Below are 21502 nucleotides of genomic sequence, written 5' to 3' on the forward strand. Positions count from 1 at the left end.
AGTCGCCTATATAACAACCATCTCTGAGCTTAACTGCGCCACCACTCATATTTGCGATGAAGAGGGGCGTCTTCTGGTCTGATCCGACACTACTCAGGGTGGACTCCAACGTCAATGCCTTATGTTTTATGGTCTCTGGTAAACATGCCACATGAGTTCCCTTCGACATATCAGGTACTCGGACAGGAATTTTGCAGACAGTTTAACTGGGTAAGTGGTGATTCCCACTCACTATAGCCCTGACCTGCTTCCAATCCATACCGTCTGTTTCGTGTGTGTCCGCGGACTCCCTTGACACTTCACTTGTCGGGGTCACAACTGGTTGAACGGCTCCTGATTGGATGCCAGTTCCAGCTTGTGTTGCTAAGGGATTATGGCCTACAAACTCCTTTCCATTAAAGGAAATAGAATGTCTCCCAAAGCCCAACAACCCACCAGCTGGCAGAGGGAAATCCGCAACCACATAAAATGTAGCACATAACACAGGAGATCATTTATCTGCCCTCAGTGGCAACGGTATCTGGCTTACGATCTTCATTTTACTCCCTGTCACACCTGTCAAGATCATATCAGGTGCTGACAACGTCCGATTAGCTCAAGGCATTTCATACTTCAGCCTCTCTAGCACTTTACTAGATATAATATTTGCACATGCCCCGGTGTCCACAATCAAAGACACCTGGCCTCTCCCTATGATCCAAGGTATCGAGGGCAAATCCACCTTTTTAATAGCTGCCACACACGCATCGGTGGACTGTACAATTTTATTTACTTCTGCGTGTGGCCCTGAACTTTTCCCGAATTAACCTGGTTGCCCAGTTTTTCCCAATTGGCAAGAACAATTGGGCAATAGTCCATAGAATGAGGACACTGCCCATGGATAACACACCATCATTGTAACTTTGGCTTTTCAGCCTTGGCCTGGTTAAGACAAGTGGTTGCCATATTAGGTTCATGCCATGCAGAAGGAAAATTCACTTGAGTTTGCATGCCAATACTGTTGGTATTCATGCCCCATGGATTAGCAGAAGGATCCTGGGTTTGCATGCCAATACTATTAGTGTTCATCCCCTATGGATTAGCACAAAGATCCTGAGTTTGCATGCAAATACTGTTAGTATTCATGCCCCATGGATTAACAGAAGGAACAGTAGCAAATAAATGGTCTTGTCCTTGCTGTCCAAAGGTTAATGATGTACTGAACATGCCTGAGGTGTAAGTGGGTGTGTGAGTGGTTGCATAGCTAGCAGAGAGTTTTGGACCTTGAGTATCCTGAGTGACCACAGGTGCTGTTGTAGCCTGTTCAACATCCACAGTCTCTTCACTAGGAGTACCCTCATTAGCAAGACTAGTGGCCATTTTGGACTTAACTGAACTTTCAGAAACTGTAGAATAAGAACGACCAGAATGCAAATGTAAAGTGTTCAAGTCTCCACTATCCTGTTCCTCATAAGTGTCCTGACTATCTTCAGCCTCAATATGTCCCTCACTACATAAAGTTTTAATGCCCTTGTCTAGAGTTTCAATCCACTCACACAATTCTGAGTCTGATTCACTTTCCGTTGTGGTTGGTTTGTCTGAATCTCCCCTTAATTTTCGTCCCCACTTCTTCACTGTATCCATCTAACCTTGTCAGAATTTATCCCCTTCCCAGTCATGGGAAAAATTAAACTGACACAAACAGATTAGTTATGGCTTTTAGCAGTAGAGAATGGGACACAGACAAGACGTACAGAAAATATGTCTATTTAGGGGAAACTGAGAAACCTTTATTATTTTACACACATTACCTAACTAACATGTGCTGCTTAAAAAGTGTGTCTGAAGGTTCACTGTGCATGTACACTACCTAGGTGTCATATGACACTGAAGTTCCCGGTAGATTCGTACTGCAAGTCCACACACTCCGCATGATTTCTTCTCCAACCACACGACGATCCTCTCCCCATGCTGGTCCTCGGTTAACTGCGGAACGGCGCACCGCACCGCACAGCCCACCACACACGACACACCCTGCCTCATTCCAGCCTCTGCACCTAGAGTTCCCAGATGTGTCTAGATGATACCACCCTTCACCGCACTGGCCTCGGTGAGCTGATATCTCGCACACCAGAGCGAGATAATTGCCAGTTTGCACTTGAAGGTGGAGATATCTCTCTCAGGCTAAGATAGAGAGAAAACGAGATTAAATACTCTGATATATCTGCTCCACTTACTCGCTCTGCAATTAGGCCCTTTGCAACAGGAGAGTAAGATTTTTTGTTTCACCTGCAGGATCACGAACAGTTACAAGGTTTTTCATTGCACAGATCCCTTTAGCACCTTTTTGTATCCCACTGCTACCACCAATATTATGTCAGCTTGTATGAATTCCTCAACTGGTCACTAATATATCAGCTTATTGGAACCCCACAGCTGATCACCAATATATAAATCAGCTTAGACGTGACCTCATTGCTCCAAGGAAGGTTAATAACGTTCCGCCTGGTCAAAGTCACTTCCGGCTGACACACTCCACTAAATGTCTTTCTCACACACTGGAGATGGTGGGAGTCGGTGTAGATCCTGTTGAAGGAATTGTAGAGGTACGTAGTGTGTGCAGGTGAACTGAAAACTGAGCAGATTTATCTGTCTTTATTGGCCACAGAAAGATACAACTCCGACACAGAGAGCTCAGAGTTAATACTTCCCTCTCGTTTGAATGATAAGTGCATTCTGCCCTAGCTGGCTGGCGTCCCCTCTGGGAGTAGTGCTGAGGTAAACATTTTCAGAGGTGCCAAACCCCACAGACAACTGGGATTTATACATGAATAGAAGCATCACAACTTTACCATGCACATTATACACCTCAGTAAAGTAGTACTGCTTAAATTAAAGTACACCAACAAGGTAAATATTTCCCCCAAGACTTTAAACATATATACAATTCATATTTCTCTATTGCCTTCCTTTTACCCTCATTCTTTATTATAGAGAATGCTTGGTGCTGCAAAATCTATTGCCCATTTTGTTCCCACACCACACTACACTAAAGTGGTATTTGGTTTTTTATCTCAATGCTACAACACATTTTCTCTAAATATGAATAATATAATGTGTACAGTAGCGAGAGACATGCTCGAATGTGGAAAAAATGTCAAACACTAGAACATACTCAAATACTTGAATGCACTCACATTCTCCATATCCTCATCATCCAACCTCACTGTACATTCTGTGACTTCATTTTCATCAAACACCATAATTTTACTCTTGTTTACATTAACTTTCAGATTCCTCTTCCTACACACTATCTCAAATCCATTCACCAAACCTTGCAACTCTCATTCTTCTTCACTTAACAATACTGTATCATCAGGAAACAGCAACACCGGAATCTTCCAAATCTCACCCTCATTCATTAGAGCCACCCCAACATCCACTGCCCTACCTTGCACCTCCTTTACAACCCTGTCCATGTATATCCATTTCTTCTTTCTCTGAAATCTCCATTCTAGGAGATTTCAATGTACACCACCACCATTGGCTCTCTTCTCCTTTCACTGATCCACCTGGTGAACAAGCCTACACATTTTTTCTCCTCAGTGACCTAGAGCAGCTTGTGCAGCACCCTACCCGTATCTCTGACCGCCTTGGAGAGACCTCCAACATACTTGACATCTTCCTTACAACTAATCCTTCTGCTTACACTGTTAACATCTTCCTTACAACTAATCCTTCTGCTTACACTGTTAACATCTTCCTTACAACTAATCCTTCTGCTTACACTGTTAACATCTTTCTTACAACTAATCCTTCTGCTTTCACTGTTAACATCTTCCTTACAACTAATCCTTCTGCTTACACTGTTAACATCTTCCTTACAACTAATCCTTCTGCTTACACTGTTAACATCTTCCTTACAACTAATCCTTCTGCTTACACTGTTAATTTTTTCTCTGCGTTAGGCTCCTCTGATCACAACCTCCTCCGATCACAACCTTATTACCTTAACCTGTCCTATCGCTCCAGTACGGCCTTTGGACCCTCCAAAGAAACGTTGTCTGTGGCACTTTGGAGCTGCGGACTGGGAGGCGCACAGGCAGTACTTCTTTGATTTTCCCTGGAATGATTATTGCATCCATGGCCAGGAGCCATCTGAGTGTGCCTTGTGCATTACGGAGGTTATTCTCTTGAGCATGGAAGCATACATTCCTTTCTCATATCATTTGGCTAATGCAAGAAAGCCTTGGTTTAATCACGCTTGTTCTAATGCTGTCCGCAACAAGGAGAGTACCTATAGAAGGTACCGGAGCCAACCCAACCCCGTATCACACCTTTTATACATTTCTGCCCGGAATTGTGCTAAGGCTGTTCTTCGCTCTACTAAAAATAATTTCATCCATACTAAATGCTCTGAACTCTCCAAATCAAATTCTTCCAGCTCCTTCTGGCACCTCGCCAAAAATCTTTCTAACAACTTTACCTCATCATCCTTCCCTCCTCTTTTCTACTCTGATGTCTCTGTAGCTATGTCTTCTACTGATAAAGCAGATCTCTTCGCTCAGACTTTCTCCTCCAGTTTGACCTTAGACTATTCCGGTGCTGTTCCTCCATCATTTCCCCCCTCTGACTTCCTCATGACTGACATTAAATTTTCTTCAGCTGATGTGTTATCTGCCATCACAGGCCTCAGTACTAACAAGGCATATGAGCCTCATGAAGTCCCTTCTGTTGTTCTCAAGAACTGTGCTTCTGTGCTTACACCCTGCCAAGGCAAACTCTTTCACCTTTGTCTATCAACTTCTATGTTTCCTCCTTTCTGGAAGTTTGCTCTCATTCAGCCAGTCCCAAAGAAGGGTGACCATTCCCAATCCTCTGACAATTGTCCAACTGCTTTAACATCCTGTTTCTGAAAAGTTTTTGAGTCAATTCTTAATTAAAAATTTTAAAGCATCTTTCCTATCACAACCTTCTTTCTGATCATCAGTATGGGTTCCATCAGGGATGCTCCACTGGAGATCTTCTCACTTACCTTTGAGACTCCTGGTCATCCTCCTTTCGGGACTTTGATGAAAGCTTTGCTATTGGACTTGACATTTCAAAGGCTTTCAATCGAGTCTAGCATAAATCTTTAATTTCCAAACTGCCCTCTTACGGTTTCTATTCTTCTATCTGTGCCTTCATCTCTAGCTTCCTTTTTGGTCGTTCTTTAGCCGCTGTTGTAGACAGCCATCGTTCTTCTCCTACATCTATCAACAGTGGTGTTTCTCTGGGCTCTGTCCCATCACCAAATCTCTTCCTTTTATTCATCATTGACCTTCTAAAGCTGTACATCTAACCCTATCCACTCATATGCTGATGACTCCACCCTTCTCCTTTCCATTCGGTTCCCGCAACGTCCATCTCAGCAGTTACTTCAACAAACACGGGATGAGGCTATGGCACACCTAATGTCTGACTTGGCTCATATCTCTGACTGGGGTAAAAATAATCTTGTTGTTTTTAATGCATCAAAGACTCATTTCTTACACCTATCAACCCGACATAATCTTCAACAGGTGTACCCACTAATTTTTTAATAATATTCAGTTTAATCCTGCATCATCCTTGAACTTGCTTGGGGTTTTATTTACTCGGGACTTATCTTGGAAAGATCATATTACATCTCTTGTAAAATCTGCTTCTAAGAGATTAGGTGTGCTAACCCGACTCCGTTCCTTCTTTGCCCCTGCGCAGTTGTTGACTCTATACACGGGTTTTGTCCGCTCCTATGTGGAGTACAACTCTCATGTGTGGGGAGGTTTCCCACATACAATTCTTCTCAATAGGGTGGAGTCAAATGCTTTTCATCTCATTAACTCTCCTCCTCTTACTAACTCCCTTCAACCTTTGTCTCTTCACCACACTGTTCCATCTTTAACTCTTTACTATCGCTACTTCAATGGTCACTGCTCCTCTGAACTGTCTGCATGTATTTCTCCACGTCTACGACAGTTGCGTAGCACCTGTCTAGCAGCAAACTTTCATCCCTTTCTGTCCAACTGTCAAATGCAAGAGTTAACCGTTACTCCCAGTCCTTCATTTATGCAACAGGTCAACTCTGGAACTGTGTCCCTCTCTTTGTATTTTCTGTTTCCTATGATCTCCAGTCTTTCAAACGCAGTGTGTCCAGACGTCTCGAAATGATCGGATCTTGAAGTTGGCTCTTCCTTGTATTTTGTTTTTCTGTGGTAGAGAACAGTTACTGCGGGCTCGCGGCATTTGGTTCCTTCTTCCTCACTTAATATATATATATATATATATATATATATATATATTAAACAGCAATGGAGATATTACACAACCCTGTTTCAGTCTCACACTGAGATAGAACTCACTCAGCTCACCATCCACTCGCACCGTAGCCCTAGATCCTTCGTACAGGACTCAACCATTTCCCCTCCACTCCATATATTCTTAATACCTCCCATATACCTTGCCTATCTATTCTGCCATAAGCTTTCTCCAAATCCATGAAAGCAACATACACTTTCCTTCCCTTCTCTAGATACTTCTCTACTAAACATCTTAAAACAAATATCTGATCTACACATCCTTTTCCCTTCCTAAATCCCCCTTGTTCTTCTGCAACTAGCTCCTCTGTCATATGTTTAACCCTATCAATGAGTATTCTGCCATATAATTTTCCAATCACACTAAGAAGGCAAATACCCCTATGGTTACCACATACTTCTCTCTCCCCTTTTCCTTTGTATAAAGGAACAATTATACCTGGTTTCCAGTCCTCTGGATCCCTTCCCTGTTCCCAAGCCAATCTACACAACTTCCATACCCACTCCACAACAATCTCACCCCCATACCTCAGCATTTCACCATACTCTCCATCAATTCCTGGGGCCTTTTGCCATCTTGATCTTCTTCATTGCTTCCACTACTTCCGCCCTACTGATCTCCTCCCTCCTCTCATCTCTTCTCCCAGCCATTCCCCAACCACTTATACTCGCACTGCTCTCACTCTCTACATTCAACAAACCCTCAAAGTACTCCTTCCATCTCCTCAATTTCTCTCTCTTTTTCACAAACAATCTGTTATTCCTATCTTTCACTCCCCTACCATTTCCCCTTTCACACTGCCTTACTTTCTTTACCTCCTTCTAAGTCAATTTCTTACTCTCCCTCCATTTCACACTCAGATTCCTCCCAAACTCTTCATCCACTTTCTTCTTACTCTCCTTCACCTCCATTCTCCTGCTCACATATACCTCTCTCTTCTCTCATCTTCTCCCCTAGCTCTTTTCACTAATCATTCACTATATGCCTTCTTCTTTTGTTCCACAGCTCGTTTTACCTCATCATTCTACCATGCTGTCCCTTGCACACCCTTGCATCTCCTCCTCGCTCCACAAACCACCTCATACGCTGCGCCTATCTCTTCTGTGAATATCTTGCATACTTCTTCCACCCCTTCCATATGCTCTAACTCATACCTTCCCAATCTTTCTTTCACTATGCTCTTATACTCTGCCATTTTCTCACTGTCTTGCAACTTTTCCACTCTTCTCAGAGGAGCTGTTTCCTCCTGTCTTCCCCTTCATCTCTTCAACCATTTTCTTTTGCAGGATTACCTTGGCCATCACTAAGTGATGGTCCGAGACTCCATTCCTCCACCCTCTTCACACTCTTGCATACAACACTTGTCTTCTCATTCGCTCATCTACACACACGTAGTCTATCATTGCCTTTCGTTCAACAAATTCACCATCCATCCTCCTCATTACACTCCATGTATACCTGTGGATCATCTTATGCCGAAAGTAGGTGTTAGCTATTGCCAACACACTTACCAGCACAGGTGTCCCCCAATGCACTACCATTCCCATCTACTTCAGCTGGCACACCCCACTGCCCAACCACTCCATCCACTCGTACATTCCCAACTATGCCATTCATGTCTTCAATCAAAAACACTCTCTCACTCCTCTCTAATTTGTCCATACATGGTTCTACACTCGCCCAAAACTCATCTTTCACTCTTGCCACTCGGTCCTCTGTTGGCACATGCGCACATACAATCGCCCATGCTTTAATACCTAATTTCATCCTCACCCATACAATCCTTGCACCCACTGTTCAATACTCTCTTATATTCTCCTTTCACTTCTTGCTTATCATTAGCCATACTCCCTCTCTTACTCTGTCATTCTCATTAACTGCGGTACATATTCCTAAACCATAATCCCATTCTCTCTCCCTTTCATCTTTCCATTTAGTTTCAGTGAATCCACATATATCCACTCTTGCATCCTCAAGCACCTGAACACTCTCTCTCCCTTTCACTTCATCATTCACTCCTCTCATATTCTATGTCCCCACCCTCAGAATGTCCTTTGTCCGTTCCTTAGTCGTCAACGTATGATCCGTCCTGGTCCGAGGCACTTTATGCGCTAGTTTAGTTAGTTCTTTTTAAGGGGTGGGGGACTAACCCACCACCAACTCTTTTAGTCGCCTCGTACGACAAGCAGGGATACTGGCAGAGTATTCTTGAAACGCCCCTACCCCCAGGGGTTGGAATGCCATCTGGATGTGGTAGCCTTGTTGGATGGTAGATTCTCTAGGATGGATTATTTTTTCGGATCTAGTCTGTATCTTAGGTGTAATGATTTCGAGAGAGTCAAGTTCTAGCAAGGGGACGTTCTGACTGACTTCCTTTAAGGTAGGATTTTTGGTAAACGCTCTGGCAGGGATGTTCGGTTTTCCACCCAGGTCATTTATAGTGTTTCCATCTGAAGATTTTAGTGGGGGAATGTGTGATGACTTGCTAAAGTTACTGAAAAAACTAAGAGCTGACCAGAAAAATCTATTGTTATTACGATTATTTAATAGTCTGGATTTTTGGTTGTGAAGAAGTTGTAACATCTTATCTTACTTTTGTCATAACTTTCTATAAATACCTCTGCTTGTTGCATAAACCACCTCACTGTTGGTCATAGGGCAACCAATGTTGTCTCTGGTCATCTACAGATTAAATTCCCTAACTCCTTGTACCCTCTGGCCACGGTACTGTTGTCATAGGGAGTACATCCACATTCACTTATGAGCTTCTTTTAGGTTAAGGCACCGCCATGGGCAAATGTCCAGTGACAATTTTATACCAGCTGTGGTACTGGGATGTATTGCATGAGTTATTTTTCTGTGAATGTAAAACTCTTTGAAGTACACAACTAAAGCATGAGAGGGACATACAGTGTGAGTCTTTTGGGAAAATGAGAAGTATGGAGGGCAGGACACAATGCAGACAGTTATGTCGACGAAGTTTTGTTCATGATTGTCCTTTCTTTCTAATTATCCCTTCAATTTCCATGCATGAAAAATATACTATTTAACTGTAGCAGCCACTAATTATACAATATTCTCAAAATATACCAACATACAGTATTTTATTTTTCAGGTGTAAGTGAGCCAACGGATCTGCAACAGTTGATGGTGTACCGCCGCTGTATGTACTGCATCGCTGGACAAGCGGGCTTTCAGTTTCTGTTCAGAAGAAATTTAACTTCATTGAGGAAAAACACATTTCTTCAGAATGACATCCCCTTCTTCGAATGTATGTTTTCACACATCGTGCAAAAAATCACATACGAGACAATATGATAATAAGAACCAGAAGGAGTGGGCGAAAGTGTGTGAAACAATGAAGGAATAAAAAACTATACAGTAGTGTAAAAATTAATGCATGTATAAGATTGAGAGACAAGTTAGATTATCTCCAAATATTACTCACGCTTTAAAAATATGAAAACAGTTTACAATCATGGTGTAATTCATCTCAAAGTGAGTTCAATTTCAACACCAGATATGTATTAAAGGACAGATTTAACAGTTAACTTCTCATTATTACCAGTTTTAAGACACTGATCACCAACTTCGTAACCAGAAATATAATTATCATTGCTTTTCCCACTGCTAATCAGGGTAAACAGTGTATCATTTATCATCATCATCATAATTATTACAACTACAATTCTGGCAACGTAGTACATCACCACTTCTCACTGATATAAAGGGTACGCCGTCTCTCATCACGATCACCATCATCACAACTATTACAACTACAATTCTGGGCTACATAGTACATCACCATTTCCCACTGATAAAAAGGATACGCCATCTCTCATCATCACCATCATCATCATCATCATCATCATAAACATTTACAACTACAGTTCTGGGAAAGGTAGTGCATCATCACTATTTCTCACTTATGTAAAGAGTACGCTATTTCTCATCATCAGAAACATCATCATTATTCTATTTGCTACTGCCATACCTGGTGGGGTAATATATATATATTTGTTCACAGATCAGTTCCCTAATATGAACGGTCACGGGATGAAGATAGTTACTGTTCGCTACTTCCCCTACGTGGACTACACCCTGGACACTGATGAACCATACAGCACTGCCACCCTCAAGGACTCCATGGATGCCAGACTCATCAAGGAATTCTCAAGAAAGTTGAATTTCACGTAAATAACTCTTCTGTGTATTCGGCAGGAATGTTGACCGAGCTGGTTGTCTACCTGTCCTTTCTCTGTGGAAGTTACTATTCTGTCTCTTACCGCACCTGCATTGCTAAATGGTGATTGGATTGTACTGAAGTGAAGTTCTTTTCTTTAACCCGTCCCGTCCCGTCGACATATGGGTACGTTGCAACATTTTGCATTTGCCAGTCCCGGCGACGTACTGGTAAAGCGTGCAATTGCAAGGTCCCTAATTTGCACAATTTTCAATTTCCGTGCGTGATTTTTCGTACATATACACGGGACACCTTCCTCTATTTCTCTACAAGCTGCCAAGCAGGTACAATGCCTTACACCGCATAACCTCCCCCCCCCCATTGTCTCTGCAATTCACCTGTTACCAGTGACCTGGCCAATAAAGACATTCAGGGCCAGAATGATTCCCCAATCGAAGACAATGTGGCGGACAAAGTTTACATAGCATTAGAGGATGAAACAGTCAGAAATAATGATCAGGTAATGTGGCAAAAGAAGGTTAGGAATGGTGATGAGTTAGTGAGTGAAACAATGCTTATAATGCCTATATTACTGTTTGAAAACCAATATACTCTCGTACTACATATAAATTCGTACCAAATAAATAAATAAATACCGTTTATGAGTGGTGTGAAAGTGTTATCCTCCCATAGAACTCGTTTTCTTTGCAGCCAGCCTGATAGAAAACCCTGTAAGGTAAGGAGGTACTCCTACCTGCATCGAGTATTTTAAACCTCAGGTGAAGCAATTTCTCTATGAATTTTCGATGTTTCTCACCAAAAGCGGAGGCTTTAGCCAAAAAAAATTTTTTCCCAAAATGCTCGGGACTAGGGGTTGTCGAAGGTGCGAAAGTGCTCGGGACGTGATGGGTTATACTGTTTAATTACTTATACACTGTCTGTTCCTATTGGCAACTTTCTGGCCGGGACTTTCATAAAAGATAAAAGAGATCAGATAAAGAAGGCATAGTTCTTCGTAAATTATCCAGATGTTACATCAATATCTGCACTACCTGTACATTGCTTTTTACTACAATTCCTTGGTGAAATTCCTTTGCTCTTGACCAAAATAGGTAGCTATTCCACAGTTAAAGCCCTTTCTTTTCTAATGAATTATGTTTTTCAGTCTTCCTAATATAGAAGCTAGATAGAAATATTAAAAACGAATATTCATTCTCAGAATTAAAAAAAGCTATGCACTGACTTCTCATCCTTTCCTGTTGATCACGTGCCAGTCAAGCAGATCATGTGTCAACCATGCAAGAGCTTGAGGATATTCATATATCCAGGCAAGTTTACGTTACTGCTGGGTCTTCCAGGTATCAGGGAGAAAACTGGTGCTAGGTAAACGCTGCCTCGGGAATTATGTTCCCCATCTTTACTCTGCTTAGGAACAGGAAAACAGGCAAACATTTTAATTTTTCTCTGTCTATTGCAGGACACCTCAATCCCGTATGGGGCAGCCACAGACAAATCGCCTCCATGTCGCCCTATCCCCTGCCATTTCACCGCCCTGCTCCCAACTCACACACCCCTATCTCTCATATACCTCTCAACTCCATCCCTCCATCTCATCCTTGGCCTCCTCTTCTCTCTCCCCCCCTCCACCTCACTCACACTCTCCTCGTCAGACTCTCACTCTCCATACTCTCCACATGTCCAAACCACCTCAGTGTGTTTCTCCTAACACTTCCTATCACATCCACATTCACACCACAACAGTCCTTCACGTCCTCATTTGTCACTGTGTCTCTCCATGTGACTCCACATGCTCCTCTAAAATAACTCATTTCCACTGCACTCATTCTTGACGTCTGTCCCTCCCGCAAGGTCCAAGCTTCACTTCCATACGTTAGAGTTGGTATCACAATACTATCAAGCAGTAACTTACTTCCCTGTTTCTTATCACTGCTTTCAGGATACCAGCAACCTTTATTCCTTGTCGTACCCTTTTAAGCACTTCACCCTCCAAACTTCCATCCTTACTCATCACACTCCCCAAGTAGTTAAATGCACTCATATTCTATTCCTCCTCATCCAACCTCATTGTACAATCAATGACTTACTCCTCTCTAAGACCATAACTTTAATCTTCCCTACATTCACCTTTTAACATATCTGTAAATGAAACGTTTATATATATATATAATATATATATATATATATATATATATATATATATGCTAGGAAGAAGGTACAAAATGCTAGAAGCCCGCAAGCCATTCCTTCTAAGAAAGAAAATAATAAAAGCAGTACAACAGAGAGCCAAATTCAAGATCCGTTCACTTCGAGATGCCTGGACGCACTGCGTTTAAAAGATTGGAGATCATAAGAAGTAGGAAATACATACAGAAGAAGACAGTTCCAGAGTTGGCCTGTTGCATAAATGAAGGACTGGGAGTAACGGTTAACTCTTGCATTAGAGAGTTTAACACAAAAGGGATGAGAGTTTGTTGCTAGACGGGTGCTACGCACCCGTCGTGGAGGTGGAGGGATGCAAGCACAGAGTTCAGAGGAGCAGTAACCAGTAACAAAAATATTACGTCTGACGTTTCTTCTTAGACTTTAATGCTATTATGTAAACTGGAGTGCAATCCAATGATATCCCCGTGTGTGATTTATTATCATCGTCATCATCATCATCATCATCATCCGGACCTCCTTTCCCACCCTAGGGCAGAGTGAGGAGTAGTAATGTCCTGATAGCCCAAATTTGCCCAAACCAATGGGCCACGCTTCCATTCACCAATCACTCAAGCCCCCGGAATCATGGCTCTAAGGAGACGACAAAAACATTCAGCACGCTCTGTAGCTTCACAGAAACGTACCTGATTGAGTAAATCCGGACGCTGCAACGTTAAAAATACCTGGAAATATTTTATGAGTTCACCTACACATTGGTGTACCTGGTTTTAATATTACGGAACTTTGAGTGGGGTATGTGAAGAGGGAATTGACCCAAGCAAACTGCTGCTTATTTCTTCTTCTCAGCTAATGTGATACGGATGATTTGTGTCCTAAAAAATATAAAACTTGAATTTTCTGACTTCTCTCCCCTCTGACCTCAGCTATTCTCTCATTCTCTGACTAATATGTCTGTGCTGTTTACTTATCTGCTAATTCTGTTGACTATGAAAAATTCTTTGACTATCTTACTTCAAAGATGGAACACATCCTCACAATTTCTCCTTTCTCTTAAATCTTTATTCTAGGTCATTTTAATCTTCACCACCACTTTTAACTCTCTTCTTTCACTGGTCCACCTCCTGAACAAGTCTACATCTTCTCTGTCCTTAGTGACCTAAAGCAGCTTGCTCAGTATCCCGCCTGCATCCCTGACTGCCTTGGAGAGAGTTCCAACATACATGACCTTTTCCTTACAACTTATCCATCTTGTTATGCTGTAAATATTTTCTCTGTTAGGCCCCTCCATCCCTGACCTCGTCATCTTAACCTGTCCTATCACTCCAATAACGCCTGTGGACCCTACCAAGGAGCGGCAGCTTTGGCACTGTGGAGCTGCTGATTGGGAGGCCCTCAGGCAGTACTTGTTTGATTTTCCCTGAAATGATTATCGTTTCTATGGCCGTGATCCATTTCAGTATGACTTGCATATCATGGAGGTTATTCTCTTGGGCATGGAAGCATACATTCCTCTCTTATCCTCTGTTTGTTGAAAAAAAAAAAAAAAATGGTTTAATCGCATTTGTTCTATTGCTGGCTACAACAAGGAGACAGCCTTCAAAAGTTACCGGAGCCAACCCTCCCCTGAAATTCATCTCTTTTATGTTTCTGTCAAGAATCATGCCAAGTCTGTCATTTGCTCTGCAAAAAATAATTTCATTCTTACTAAATGCTCTAAACTTTCTATTTCAAATTCTTCCCGCTCCTCCTGGCATCTTATCAATATATATCGTTTCTAACAACTTTACTTCATCATCCTTCCCTCCTTTTTTTCGCTCTGATGACTCTGTAACTGTTTCTTCTACTGATAAAACTGAACTCTTCACTCAGACTTTCCATTCCAATTACACTTTATTTGATTCTGGTGCTGTTCCTCAATCACTTCCCTTTCTCATTGTTGACATTAAAATTTCTTCAAGTATGTGTTTTCTGCCTTCTGTGCTACACGCTGCCTAGGTAAACTCTTTTGTCTCTGCCTGTCAACTTGTACCTTTCCTTCATGCTGGACGTTTGCTCTCATTCAGCCTGTTCTAAAGAAGGGTGACCATTTCCAACCCTCTAACAATCGTCCAACAGCTTTAACATCTTGTATTTCTATTAGGCTGGCTTGGCGAGCTGTTGGAATGTTGAAATCTGTTTGGAATAATAATAGGTTTTCGGTTCATACTAAAGTAAAAATTTACAAGTCCATGGTTAGACCAATTTTAATTTATGGGCATGAGTCATAGTTCAGTACAATTGCAGCAGATCAGAAAGTATTAGGATTTGAGAATTTAATACTGTGAAGGATTCTTGGGGTAAAGTGGCAAAACAGAGTTACGAATGAAAGAGTACCGGATATTACGAGAGTGGAACCAGTTGATGAATATGTGAGACTGTCTCGCTGAAAGTGGCTGGAGCACATATATAGAAAAGAAGGCAGTTTAATACAGGATGTGCCAGAGTTGACTGCTAGAGGAAGAAGAGGTAGAGGTAGGCCGAGAGAAACCTGGTTGAGGACAATGAAAAGAGAAGCAGGAGAGGAGTGTTGTGGGGCCTGAAGGAGATGGCAAAAAACAAATTTTGGTGGAGAGATTACATCGAGGCCTAATGGTTCCCGTGGGGTGCCACAGGAAATGATCAACTGTTTGATTGATTTCTAAAGTTGTTGAATCTATTCATTACAAAATAATTTTAAGGTACGTTTCCAATCATAATCCTCTCTACGATTACCAGTATGGGTTCTGTCAGGGACGCTCCACTGGTGATCATCTCACTTTCCTTTCAGATTCCTGGTCATCTTCCTCTCGGGACCTTGGCGAAAGCTTTGCCATTGCATTTGACACCTCAAAGGCTTTCGACTGAGTCTGATATAAATCATTAATATCTAAACTGCCCTCTTATGTTACTGTCCATCTGTCTGAGCCTTTATCTCTTGGTTCCATTTTCGTCGTTCTATAGCTGCTGTTCTAGACGGCCGCTGTTCTTCTCCTAGAGCTATCAGTAGTAGTGTTCCTCAGGTATCTGTCCTATCACCAACTCTCTTCTTTCTCTTTATCAATGACCTTCTGAGCTGAACATCTAACCTTATCATCTAATATGCTGATGACTCCACCCTGCACCTTTCCATCTGCTTCGCACAGAGTCCATCTATGCAGTTGCTTCAACAGAAAAGGGATGAGGAGATGGTAAACTTAATGTCTGGCTTGGATCTGATTGGGGTAAAATTAATCTTGTTATTTTTAATGTATCAGAAACGCAGTTCTTACATCTTTCGATTCGTCAAAATCTGCTAAAGAAATATCCTCGAAATTTAAAAATGTCCAACTCAATCTTGCATCGTCTTTGGTCATACTTCTCTTGGAATTTGATTCTCTTGAAATTTATTTTGGAGAGATCATATTAGCTCTCATGTAAAATCTGCTTCCAAGTGATAAGGTATGCTAAGCCAAATCAATGCCTACTTTACCCCCTCACAGTTCTTGACTTTGTACATAGACTTTATTCGCCCCTGTGTGGAGTAAAACTCTCATGCGTGAGGAGGATCTCAACGTACAGTAGTACTCAACAAGGCTGAGTGGAAGGCTATTCGTCTTATTAGCTCTCCTTCTCTTACTGGCTCCCTTCAGCCTGCATCTCTTTGTTGTATTGTTCCATCTTTTATCTCTTTTCAGTCCCTACTTCAATGGTCACTACTCCTCTGAACTGTCTGTTTGCATCCCTCCACCATTATGACGTTTGCGTAACACCCGCCTATCAGTAAACTCTCATCCTTTTTCTGTCCACTTTCCTGATGCAAGAGTTAACCGTTGCTCTCCGTCCTTCATGTATGCAACAGTTCAACTCAGGAAGTATCTGTGTCTGTATTTCCTACTACCGCATGACTTTCAGTAAAGGCATCTCAAAATTAATTAATCTTGACTATGGATCTCTGTTATCTTGTTTTTATTTTTTTCTTGGAGGGAACAGTTTGCGGACTTCTAGCATTTGGTTTCTTTTTCCTTACAAATATATATATATATATATATATATATATATATATATATATATATATATATATATATATATATATATATATATATATATATATATAATGACACCATTTGATCTGCAGGGTTTGTATAGGACAAAATATTCTGTGATGTAACCTGAATAATGATTGTATCATTAGTGACGTCTCAGAATGATATGATGCAATTCATGACACAATAACAATTTCAGGTGGCATCACGCATTATTTTGGCAAAACAGCCAAAGCTGTCCAAACTCAGTAAAACTTTTATTTATACATTCAGTCAAATCCTTGCCTGTTTGGATCATTTCTTGTTTGAAATAAGATCCAAGTCCCGTTATTACTCAAGTATCTTATGCTATTCAGTTCAATGATCGTAGATACTCAGCAAGTAGAATATCGTTAAAAGTAGAGCCGATCAGACATTCTCACTGACTCCCAAACAGTAAAGTCTGATTATGTTTGTCTTGGAAGCATTTTCCATTTTGAATAAAAACTCATTTCCACCCTGTTCCCACTATCTCCATACGACATTCGTTAACTCAGAAGAGACTTTTCGAAGTCAAGAGAGGGATTAGATGTGGACCATTACAACATTCTTACTGGAGTGATGAAAATGGCATCATAACCTGTGGTAACAGTCTAAAAAATATTAAATTTTAGGCTGTTACCACAGGTTGTGATGCCATTTTCCTCACACCAATAGTCAAAGTATTGCTAGTCCTTATCTAATCCCTCCCTTTATTTCGAAAAGTCTCTTCTAAGATAAGGAAGGTAGTTTGGAGATAGCAAGAACAAAGTGGACATAAATTTTTATTCAGACCTGAGGAAATAATTTTAAATTCTCTTTAACCCCTTCATTTCTGTCGTCTATCTATATACCTAGGCTGCTTCCCCCAAGGAGAGGGAGGTAGCTGAGACAGGACGACACACTCCCCATTTACTCATCCATTCAAACACATTCATTCGCATCTTAGCCCCAAAGGGGAGAACGGACAGATCCTCACCGCACCACACCGCACAAGGGTCAACTGAGCAATGCAATCAGTGACATCCACAGCAGGGCCCGACAGCAGAGCTGATTTACCCCTGCCACATCATAACAGACTCATCCCCTTACCCGCACCTGACCTGAAATAGCTGATCAGACCAAATGCGGGAGAATATACCCTCAGGGCTGCGTCATCACTTATTCATTCACAATTTCTCTCCATTTATTTCTGTCACGCACAGCCACTCTTCCTGGCTCAACAGACATCCCTCTCGCATCCAGCGCTCTCTTCACACTGTCCATCCATCCTATTCGTGGTCTTCCTCTCAGCCTTACACCTCTCATATCAGATCTAGTTATCTTTTTCACCAATCGCTCATCATCCATTCTCTCCATATGCCCAAACCATCGCAACACCCTCTGCTCAACTCTACCAGCCATCTCCCGAACAACACCAGTTCTCCTTCGCACTTCATCATTCTGCACTCAATCCATACGCGTCACTCCACACATACTCCTCAGACACCTCATCTCCATTACATTCAAACTTTTCCTCTCTGCTACACCCATATTCCATGTTTCAGCCCCATATAATGCAGTCGGTACCACAACACCCTCATACAGCCTTCTCTTTACATCCATTCTAAGCGAACGACATCTAAACACTTTTTTCATTCCTCCCAGCACCTTTCCTACTTCATTTATTCTAAATTTCACTTCTGCATCTATTCATCCATCCACAGCAACATGTGACACTAGATATTTAAAACACTCTACCTCCCCAAGCAACTCGCCATTCAAAACTATATTCATCCCCCTACCATCTACCAACCTTTTACACTTCATCACTTTACTCTTATTCTCATTTACTTTCAAATTCCTCCTTTCACACACCCTTCCAAACTCCTCTATCAACTGTCTCAATGTCTCCTCTGAATCAGCCACCAGTGCAGTATCATCTGCAAACAGCAGCTGCTTCAGATTCCACTCTCCACCATCAACATTCATCAGACTCAGACCTCCACCTAAAACTCATGCATTCACCTCCCTTACAACACCATCCATGTAAATATTAAACAACCAAGGCGACATCACACATTCCTGTTCCAGCCCCACTCTCACAGGAAACCAATCACTCACAGCATTTCCCACTCTTACACACGCTCTACTATTTACATAAAAGCTTTTTACCCCTTTTAGTAACCTACCATCAAGTCCATACAATCTTAAAACAGTCTACAAAGCCTCCCTATCAATTCTATCATACGCTTTCTCTAAATCCATAAATGCCCCAAACACATCCTTGCTTTTCGCTAAATACTTTTCACACACTTGTCTCACCGCAAATACCTGATCCACGCATCCCCTCCCTCTCCTAAAGCCACACTGCTCATCACCAATCACTCCCTCTGTACCCTGTCTAATTCTCATAATTAACACTCTACCATACACCTTACCTACAACACTCAACAGACTTATACCCCTAAAGCTAGTACATTCATACTTATCACCCTTCCCTTTATACAATGGGACCACACAAGCACTTGCCCAGTCAACTGGCACCATACCTTTCACAAAGCACACATTCAACAATCTTACTAACCAGTCAACAATAGTCACCCCACCACCCTTCAGGCATTCCACAGCACACCCATCCATACCTGCAGCTTTCCCTGTTTTCATCTCCTTTACTGCCTTCTCCACTTCCTCCTTCGTGATTAAAGAATCATTCAACTCTCCCAACACATTCATTCCTTGCACCCTTCCATCCGCCACAATCTTAGCCACCCTTTCCTCCTCTACATTTAACAATCTTTCAAAATACTCTGCCCATCTGTTCCTTACTGGATCCATCTCATTTAACATCCTTCCATCCTCTGCTTTTACTAGTTCTTCGTTCCCAGACTCTCCCTTTCGCACTCTTTTCACCTCCTTCCAAAACATTTTCTTATTCCCACCTCTCATCTGTGCCACTTTAGCATCAGCACAGGCCTTCTCGCCCTATTTCTCTTTTCCTTATAATTCTCATATGACATATCATCCTTCCTCTGCAGCCACACTTCATATGCACGTCTCTTCTCAGCCACAGCCATACTTACTTCTTCACACCACTATTCACTTCCTTTTCTTACACCACCACCCACACATCTCACACCACACACCTCTTCTGCATGCCCCACCACAGCACTCTTGAATAACTGCCATTCCTCCTCCACACTGCCATTTTCCCGATCTTTCACTGCGTTCCACTCATCTTTCAATTTCTCCTGATACTCTATCTTTTTCTCTCTTTTATCCAACTCACTCACTTTCAAAACCTCCCTGCCACACCTAACTCTCCTAGCTCTCACCCATCTCTTACCTACTCTTAACTTTCCCTCCACCAGGTAGTGGTCAGACATACCTCCACCCTCCCCTCTCAGAACTCTCACATCCAACAATCTTCCTATTACATTCCTAGACACAACCGCATAGTCCATCAAAGCTCTATCAACAACCCTTCCACCCTCCTGTCTCACCCATGTATATATACTTATAAATATCTTTCTTCTCAAACAGCATATATTCAATCACCATCTCTCGCTCAACACACATCGCTATCATTCGCTCCCCATTTTCATTTCTTCCAGGCACACAATGCATACCAACTACACCTTCAACTGCTACATTTCCCACTCAAGCATTCAGATCTCCCATCATTACCACATTCACATTCGCTCCAAAACTCTGCAGACACTCATCAACATCATTCCAGAAAGACTCCCTCTCTTCTTGATCCCTTTCACTACCAGGCCCATATGCACTCACAAACACCCACAACTCACGTTAAAATTTTACTTTCACACACATCGGTCTCGATGACACCTCCTTCCATTCAATCACACACTTCTGTACTTCCGGACTCACTAACATGGCCACAACTTCTCTTGCCCTTCCTCTATCAACACCTGACAATCTTCCATTCACACTTCCAAACATAGACTCACCCTTCTCTTTCATCTTCGTTTCACTCAAAGCTAACACATTCAACTTTCTTCTCACAAACATTCTCCCAATCTTCTCCCTTTTAGCCTCAATCGTATTACATCCACGCACATTCATAGACCCAATCTTCAGGGTACGGGGATAACTCCATCCCCCATCCCTTTCTCTGGCCTGTCTCTTTTTAGGAACTAAAAAACAGAGGAGGGGGTCCCTAGTCCCCTCACCCCACCCTTTTTAGTCACCTTTTACGATATGCAGGGAATACGGTGGCAGTATTCTTCCTAACACAACCTGGCCGCAGAGTAGTAGTACCACCCCATGGTGTGGCCAGATTGTGTCCCCCCCGCCACTGGGGATGTTTCATGGGTAAACAGTATTGAATCAGTAATTTCTTTTAGTTATGTTGTTCGTGAGGAAATAGACCGCGTGGTGGGTACCCTGAAAAATGGTGTGTATGATGGACTGATGGGCCGACTCCAGAGACACGAGGTAGATTTCTGCACCGTTGTGGCCCCTTTACGAGGGCGGTTGATCATGTTGGATTACCTGAGAACTTACCCATCCGACGTCATGACTTTGGTGTCATTGAAGCCACCTCCTCTACCACAACACCTCGCCCTTGTCGGACCATTTACAGGTAACTATCACTAAAGCTCTAACTGTCCTTTGCCCGTCACTCATAAGTTTGACTAATTGTCACTGTTTCATCATGCTGGCAAACCTACCTCTCTGACTTTATAACCACACTCTCATTTATTCCAACACAGCATGTGAACATTTACATTACCATCGGTGGAGTTCTGGGTGTGGTGGA

Source organism: Coenobita brevimanus, chromosome 40, assembly GCF_032717465.1.
Source record: "Coenobita brevimanus isolate Jiangsu-jjx chromosome 40, ASM3271746v2, whole genome shotgun sequence".
Taxonomy (NCBI): domain Eukaryota; kingdom Metazoa; phylum Arthropoda; class Malacostraca; order Decapoda; family Coenobitidae; genus Coenobita; species Coenobita brevimanus.